The sequence below is a fragment of the Chrysochloris asiatica genome, unplaced genomic scaffold, assembly GCF_000296735.1.
Source record: "Chrysochloris asiatica unplaced genomic scaffold, ChrAsi1.0 scaffold00097, whole genome shotgun sequence".
Taxonomy (NCBI): Eukaryota; Metazoa; Chordata; class Mammalia; order Afrosoricida; family Chrysochloridae; genus Chrysochloris; species Chrysochloris asiatica.
In genome coordinates this window covers 1-9,453 of record NW_006408615.1, presented here as the reverse complement: position 1 = coordinate 9,453, position 9,453 = coordinate 1, and positions in this window count along the sequence as shown.

The window sequence follows — 9,453 nt, the reverse complement described above, 5'->3', positions numbered from 1 at the left end:
CTGGAGAAGAAATGATACATTAGAATTATGGTGTTGGTGAAGAATATTGAAAGTACCATGGACTGTCAGAAGACCAAATAAATATCTCATGGAAGACATACAACCTTAACGCTCCTTAGAAGTGATGATGATGAGACTTTGTCTCACATATTTTGAACATGTTCTCAGGAGGAACCAGATGCAGGAGAAGGACATCAAGCTTGGTAGAGGGTCAGTAGAAAAGAGATAGATTGGTGTAGCAGCTGCAACAATGGGATCAAACATAATTATGAGGATGTTGCAGGACCTATATATTCTTACACACAAACCCTTTCAGCTGATTTTTTGAAGCTAGTATAATAAATCAGGTCCACTGTATTTTCACACAAATAAAAAATCAGCTACCAATATAATATTATATTCAAAAATCACATCATGATAAGATTCTTATGATTCTATAGTGAGTAATTGCTAACATGACTAATTGCAACTGTCAAGGTAGAAGTGTAACAAAAAAGGGGGAGTAATTAATCTTACACTCCAGGAACAGAGGGTCCTGGGACCATCAGGGGAGAAGAGCACGAGTGGAACATGGGACCCTATCCAGAGAAGCAGTAACACCAGAGATGGAGGCAGAGATGAGGACATGGAGAGATAGAGCAGCTGAGGACACTAGAGTCATGGAAAGAGAAAGGCTATGTGCTGGTGGCCATAAGGCAGGCTTGTAGAATGTGTCCTTTGGTTGTTTAAATGATTATATATTCTTAAGTGCTTTTGTGTACATAAAAAAAAAAAACAAAAAGCAAAAAACACGGAGGGAATAGAAGTAAATACTGTTGAATGATGATGCACGGAGGGGATTGTTATCATTGCAATGAAACAAAATGTGATAAGATGAGTGCAACACTGATGTTCTCCCATGTAAACTATCACTCAATTCACAATAAAAACTTTTTTTTAAAGGCACATCATGGTAAGTAGGAATTTTCGGGTTTATACAACGATAGTTCAACTCTGTCAAATACATCACTATGATTATAGATAATGGAGAGAAAATATTGTCTCACCAGATGCCAGACAAAGCACCTGATAATGTTCAACACTATTTTATAATAAAATGCCTTAAACTAAGAAGAGAAAGAACATCATTCCCTTCATAAATAGTACATACTGATAGTCAACTTCACAATTTACACACCAACATCATGTTCAGTAGATCCTTTAAGACTAGGATTAAATTGACAATGTTCAGTTCCTCTCTTTTATTTAACATTTCTCCTGAGATGCCAGCCATCACAGGAAGGAAAGCATGTGCCCAGTTGGGAAGAGAAGAATTATTACCATCCTCACATTGGTAAGATCATTTTTCTAGGAAAAAAGAAAAATCAACATGTCAACAACCTAACAGTTCATTAATATTGCTGGGGGCCAGCTCAACATGTACAATCAATAACATCACATGAACTAGTAATAATCAATTAGAATATATTATGAAAAAAATGTGCCATTCACAATAGCCACAAAAATTAAGCTTTTATAATTAAATCATTCAATATTTATTTATAAAATTAATTTTTAAAACTTAACTAGATATGTGCCAAGCATCTATGGAGAAGATTTTAAAATTCTTAATAATGGAAAAAGATGGATGAGAATAAATGCAGACTCACACATGATGTTACTGTTGTTACATCATGGAATTGGTTCCAGCTCATAACAACCTTGTATAGGATTTCTTAGAATTGACTGGTACATTTGAACTACAGACCTTGTGTTTAACTGTCCAGTGCTTATCTGGGAGTGCCACAGTAGGATCTTATTCTTTATTATAAAGATGTCAGTTTTCTTTAAATTAGCCTATGAATTCAATGTAATCTGAGTTGCTATCCCAATTGAGTTTTTGAAAAAGTAAACTTATTTAAAAACGTATATGGAAAGTTGAAAGTCCTCAAGTAATTCAATCAATCTTAATGTATTTTAAAATCCAAGCAGCTATGTAGAGTACTACACACCTGTGGTAATAAAAATAGCAGTAGATAGGTGTCAGTGTGGGCAAGAACAGAGAACCCAAGGCAGGCTTGGATGGACAGGGGAAGTGAAGGTGTAGGAACCCAAGCTTCTAGTTCACTGTGTACTGAGAATTCAACTATACTCATATCTAATAAGGGAGACGGTAGAAAAATCCATGCATTTGAATTATGGTGTTGGAGAGGAATATTGAAAGTACCATAAACCACAAGAGGAACAAACAAAAATATCCTGGAAGAAGTACAGCCAGAATTCTCCTGAGAATCAAAAATTGTGAGGTTCTGTCTCTTGTTCTTTGGACATATTGTCAGGAGGAGCCAGTTCCTAGAAAAGAACGGCATGCTTGGTAAAGTAAAGGGTCAGTGAAAAAGAGGAAGAGCTCCAATGAGATGGATAAACACAGTAGCTGCATAAATGGGCTTAAACATAATAGCGATTATGAGGTTGTGAGGATGGCGTAGGACCGGGCAGTGTTTCATTATGTTGTGCTCAGGGTCTTTGTGAGTTGGGGCCAGCCCAGAGCCACCTAACAGTAACATGGCTAACCCCATGAACATTAAAGCCTCCAGTTGTATTTAAGGCCCAGATGTGAGATGCAGAACCATGACATGAAGAAAATACTATGAGGAGGAGAACAAACAAGATGGCGGATCACGTGGAAGTGCAGTAAGGAGCTCCGTCAGCAACAACACAGAGCACAGAACCAAGCAGGCTCAGCGGTTGGCCCCAGAACTCTGAACCACATATAAAGGACTATTTAGAAGGTTGGAAGCCTTACAGCTATGGGAATTTGTAGCAGAGGCAAGAAATTCAGTGCTTTCTAATTTAAGACACTCAGCTGCTCCAGGAACCACCATCTTGGGTGAGACCAAGCGGGGGAAGGATCAGAGCAGCCACAGATGCTTGACAGAACTGTGGAGATAAAGGTGTGAACATTCTTTTCTTTTGATATCTGTTCATTGGTCCCTTGCTGTCTGCACACCTCCATTCTGGTGACTATAGGGGTGCCTGAGCTAGTGGACACTCCAGTCTTACCCTCAGAGGGTTCTACTAAGCATGAGCACAGATCTCTTCAAAATTTAAAGAGACAGTTTCCACTTAAAACCAAATGGCCACAGCTGGCCCTGAACTGTTTATAACTAGAAAAAGGCCTGAACAGGGATTGTGGAGTGGGGCAGGCAGGCAAAAAAGGAAATAGGCTGAAAATTAAATCCTAATTTACATCAAAACAACCAACAGTGGTATCTTGAAACTTCTCAGGAAGAAGAGTGAAAAGGGAAGCCCATTTCCTGATCACATCTACCTGGAGGCAATCAGAAAGCATAAAAAATACCAAAATACATACCCATCTAAGTATTAAGGCCACAGGTAACTCCTGAATATGCCCAAAAAACAGAAGCAGATGACCATATCAGCACATGTCCAAAAACAAGATAGAGTGACTGAGACAAATGAGCTGGAAGTATATCTACACTCCATACTGGAAGATGGGCAGGCTTTGGAAATGCCTGAGAAGTAATTCAGAAAAAAAATGATTATAAAATTTATCAAAACACTATACAATGGAATTAAGAAAAATAAGGAAGTTTTCAGGAAAGCACTGCAGGAACAATCAAATAAGATAGATAGAGCATTGGAAACAATTCAAAACCTACAGAAAGAGGTCCAAACGATTAATAATATAATATCAGAAATAGACAATACGTTAAAAGGGCAAAGAAGTAGACTTGAAGAGATAGAAGCCAGAACTAGTGGGCTAGTAGCTAAATCTCTCAACACTACTAAGATAGAAGAGCAAACACAAAAAGGATTTTAAAAAATCTGAAGAAGGCCTAAGATTCATGTTGGACAACATGAAGAGGAATAACTTAAGAATTATTCGCATTCTGGAACAGGAACAATCACACGAGTCCACAGAGGAGATACTTGAAGAGTTTCTGGAAGAAATTTTCCTAACATCCAGTAAAGTGAAAAGATAAGCATTCAAGAAGCTCAATGAACCCCAGGGTGGATAGACCCTAAAAGACAATCACCAAGACATACAATAATCAAGCTCTCCAAAATCAAAGATAAAGACAGCATCTTGAAAGCAGCGAGGGAAAAGAGAAGTGTAACATACAAAGCAAATCAGATTAAGCTCAGATTTCTCAACAGAAACCATGCAGGCAAGAAGGCAATGGGGAGACATATATAAAACCTTGAAAGAAACAAGCATCCTCTACCCAGCAAAGCTGTCAATCAAATATGATGGTGTAATCAAAACATTCCAGGATAAACAGAAGCTAAGGGATTTTGCCAAAGCCAACCCTGCTATGAAAAACATCCTAATGGAAGTTCTGTGGACTGAGAACCAATAAGAACAGAAAACAACCACAGAATGACATATGTGGCAGCCCCACCCTGAACTCAATCGACAAATGGAAGAGTCAAGAACAGAATAAAATTATAAAAACAGAAAGAAAAAAAAAATACAATGAGAAATTATGTTTTATCATCAAGGGGAATTTTCCTTTGAAAAACAAACATACAAAAAACCTTTCCAAAGTACAGACCAAGAGACCCTAAATCGATTACTTTAAAATGTTATTTTACATGTGTGTTCGTTTCCTATCACTCCTGCCCTAAATTACCAAACAATAGAAATTCATTCTCTTAAAGTCACAGGCCAGATATTCAACTGGACTCCAATTAGGGTAACTGCAGTGATGTGTACTTTCTAGAGGCCCCCCCTGTTTCTTCCTTTTCCAGCTTCTGGAGGTGCCGCCATCCTTCAGCTTGTGGTCTCCTTCATCTTGGAAGGTAGCAATGGATGGTGGAGTCCTTCTACAGCCCCTCTGACCTCCTGTCCTGCCCCCTTCTTCCACTGACATGGTCTATGGTAATGTTGGCCCTGTCAATAATCCAGCAGCATCTCCCTGGCTCAAGGTGACTGGTGAGCAACCTGAAACCCACCTGCACCTTCATTCCCCCTGGTCATGTGATGAGGTAATCACATGCTGACAGCACCTGGAGCCATGATTTTGCCTACCACAATATTGTGTTACTTGTATTCTGTTGTTATACTGTGCTGTGAATGATTGGTTATGTTGTGTTGTGCAGTGTTTGTTGTATGTTATATTTGTTATGTTGTGCTATATTTTGCTATGTTGTATCATTTGATGTTAGGTTAGGTTAGATTGGCTGTCCTGTGTTATGTTATGTTGTGTTGTGTCAAGCTACATTGCATTGTATTGTTACATGTTTTTATATGTTGTGTTGCATTATGTTATGCTATGTTGTGGTATGCTGTGTGCTATGGTTGTTTTGTTCTGTAATGGTATGTTATATTGTGTGATTATTTTTTGTTAAGTTAGGTTATGTGTGTTCTGTTGTGTTATGTTATGTTGTGGTTGCTAGCTTAGGTTATGTTGTGTCATGCTGCATTGTACTGTGTTGAGAGTTACATGTTTTTATGTTGTGTTACATTATGTTATGCTATGTTGTGGTATGTTGTATGTGCTATGGTTGTTTTGTTGTGTAATGATATGTTATATTGGGCGGTTTTTTTGTTAGGTTATGTTATGTGTGTTGTGCTATGTTATGTTGTGATTGCTAGGTTAGGGTATGTTTGTTGTATCGTGCTGCATTGTATTTTGTTGAGTGTTACATGTTTTTATGTTGTGTTACATTATGTTATACTATGTTGTGGTATGTGTCATGTGATTTTATACTTTGTTAGTTTAGGTTATGTGTATTGTGTTGTGTTGTATTATGTTATGTTGTGTCATTTTATGGTTTGTTAGGTTAGGTTATGTTCATTGTGTTGTGTTGTGTTATGTTATGTTGCTGTTATGTTGTGTTATGCTTTATTAAATTATATTATGTTTGTTATATTACGTTGTGTTATTTTATGTTTTCTTAGGTTAGGTATGTTACATTATGTTATGTTATGCTATGTTGTGGTATGTTGTATGTGCTGTGTTTGTTATGTTGTATAATGTTATTTTATATTGTGCTATTTCGTTTTGTTGGTAAAGTGAGGTGTGTTGTGTTGTGTTATGTTGTGTTTGGTAGGTTAGGTTATGTTGTTTGGTCATGCTGCATTGTACTGTGTTAAGTGTTACATGTTTTTATGTTGTGTTACATTATGTTATGCTATGTTGTGGTATGTGTCATGCCATTTTATGTTTTGCTGGGTTAGGTTATGTCTGTTGGGTTGTGATTTGTTATGTTGCTATGTTATATTTTTGTGTTGTGTTGTATTAAATTATGTTACATTTTTTGTGTTTGCTATGTTTTGTTAGGTGTGCTGTGTTAGCTTATGTTATGTTTTGTTATATCATGCTATGTTACGTTGTATGAGCTATGTTTGTTATGCTTTTATGTTGTTATATTATGCTTTGTTGTATTATTTGATGTTTTGTTGGTTAGGTTAGGTGTGTTGTGCTATTCTATGTTATGTTGTTATGTTGTGTTGTGTTGTGTTAAAATATGTTGTGTTTTGTTAAATATGTTGCTTTATATTGTATTATGCTATGTTTTGCTGTTTGTGCTATGTGTGTTATGTTATGTTATATCATATTCGTTATGTTGTGTTTTTATGTTTTATTAGGTTAGATTATGTGCATCATGCTGGTTAGGTTATGTTGTGTTATTTTATGCTTTGTTATGTTAGGTTTTATGTGTAGTGTTATGTTGTGTCATGTTTCATCAGTTCCCATTGAGTTGTCTCTAACACATAGTGACCCTGTGTATGTTTGAGTAGAATTGTGCTCCACAAGATCTGTAAATGACTGTTTTGTTTTTTTTTTCCGAAGCAGACAGACAGGACTTTCTTCCGAGGCTCCTCTGGGTGGACTCGAACTTCCAGTCTTTTGAGTAGAAGTTGAGTGTGTGAACTGTTCGAACCACCCAAGTGGCCAAGCCTATATTCTCACACTTGTAATTTCTAGATATTTTATATGAATACTATCTCTAGGAGCACACACACCAGCATTTTAATCATGGCTTTCTCCATAGTAGGATTGTGGTCTCAACATTTTTCTTTATATCCTTTTCTATCACCTAAAATCTTTACAATGAGTATGGTGTGTTTTTTTCCCCACAAATACATACACGTGTTAGTTTCCAGGTTAGAAGACTTAGATTAAAGGTTGACATAAGCAGTGACTCTGTTAGTTAATGAGCTAGCTGCAAGGTCAGTTTGAATCACAGTGTCAGCGGTTCAAAGTCTCCAGCGGCTCCTTGGAAACTCTATACAGGGTTGCTCTGAGCCAGAACTGAATCAACGGCACTTAACAACAACTGCAAGTGAGACTCAGCGCACACTAGTCACAAAGGGGACCCAGTGAGGGCTGCTCTCTTGCTGGATCCGAGATGTTGGATATCTCTTACCTCACTGGAGACATAGCAGACACACACACCAGCACTGGCTTAGCTGATCCCTGATCCTTTCACAGGATCCTGTATTGTTCTGCTTTGGATTTTGTGACTAAATGAGGAGATTTTCAGGTAGGAAGCTCCCATTAGGAGCTTGTATTATGTAATTACTCTTTAATTATCAGGCAAAACAAGTGAAGGAGAACCTGCAACAGGAAAATTGCCTACAGCATTTATCAGCTTGCTCATCCCTAAGACCCACCCAGCAACAGTAAATCAAATGCTTGTCCCTTTCCAATGCGTGAAGCAGATAATTAAACTGTCCATGAAGGTGGCTGAGGTCTTAACAGAATTTAATTGTATGTGGAATAGCAGCTAGCTGGGATCTATGGAGGCATTAACCAACCATGCCCTTGCTAGGCAGTGCCACACAGGACTAGTGAGCTGTTCACATAGGAACTCACAGTACATATTCTTCTAAAATTGCTAGTGCACCTGTGTGGACTTTCTGCAGGGCAAGTCCAAAAGCATTGCCACTAGGTTTCCAGGCCACTCATGCACAGGTTTATTCTACAGAAAACGTGTTTAAGCATGTCTCTGTGATCAGTGGATGACTGCAGACATCTTATCTCAATGACACACTTGTCTTAGTCTCGTTGTTGTTAAGTGTCATTGAGTTGGTTCCAACTCTCAGCAATCCTGTATAGGTTTTCCGAGGATCAGCTGGCAGGTTTGATCTGCTGAACTTGTGATTCGCAGTCAGGTGCTGATCCTACAGCACAACATCAGGAATCCTTACTCTCATGTGCCATCAAGTGCTGTTGAGTTGGTTCCAACTCATAGCAACCTTGTATAGGCTTTCTAAGAAGCAGATGGTGGGTTTGAACCATCAACCTTGTGATTTGCAGTCAGGTGCTGATCCTACAGCATCACACCAGGACTCATTTAGTTGTTACTGTTAATTGCCATTGAATCGATTCTGACTCGTCATGACCCTTTATAGAGTTTCCAAGGCTTTGAACTCTCACCTTGTGGTTCTTAATCCAGTCCATGCCAGGAGTCCAGGACTCAATGTTGCTGTTAAGTGCCATCAAGCCAGTTCTGACTCATAACGACCTTATATAGGGTTTCCAAGGACCAGCTGGTGAGTTTAAACTGCTGAACTTGCAGTTCAAACAAGTTTGCAGTCCAGCATGTTAATCTACAGTGCCACACACCAGGACTCCCATTTTGCCCATAAAATCTTTCAATAATGCAAGTCGAGGCTTGGATTTTTTTTCTTCTGTTCCTTCAGCTTGCATGTTCTTCCCTTTCAGTTTTCTAACTTCAGGTCTTTCACATTTCATTATAATATTTGATTTTGTCTTCTCGAGCTGACATTTGAAATTTTTTGTTCAGTTCTTTTATTTGCTTTGGCATCTCTACGCTGGAGAGTGAGATTCAGAGTCTGACAACCATTTCAGTCTTTTTCTTCTTCCTTGTTTTCTTAATGACCTTTTGCTTTCTTCCTGTATGCTTTTCTTTTTCTTTTTTTAAAAACGTTTTTATTGTGGATTGAGTGAAAGTTTACAGGGCAGATCATCAGTTTTACAGTCAACAAATCATACACCTTGTTTCATTACAATGGTTATAATCTCCTCCATGCACTATCAGTTAACAGTATTTCTCTCTATCCACTTTAGCTTTGTAAAAACACACAAACAAAAAATAACAACAACAAAAATCACTCATACATATATAATAATTTACATCTCCAAAGGGCACATTCTGCAAGTCTGCTCCTGACCACCAGCTCTTAGGCCCTCTCTTCTTAGTCCATGAATCTAGAGTCTTCAGCCGCTTCCCCTCTCCATACCCCCATCTCTTCCTCCATTTCTGGTGCTGCTACTTCTCTGGATAAGGTCCCACATTCTGCTTGTGCACTTCTCTCTTGATATTCCTAAGGTCCTCTGTTTTTGGACTGTAAGATTAACCATTCCCCTGTTTTTGTTACAAAACTTCTACCTTTGCAATTGTGACAGTCTCAATTAGTCATGATAACAATTATTCACTGTTGAATCTTACGAATCTTATCCCCATCTCTTTTCA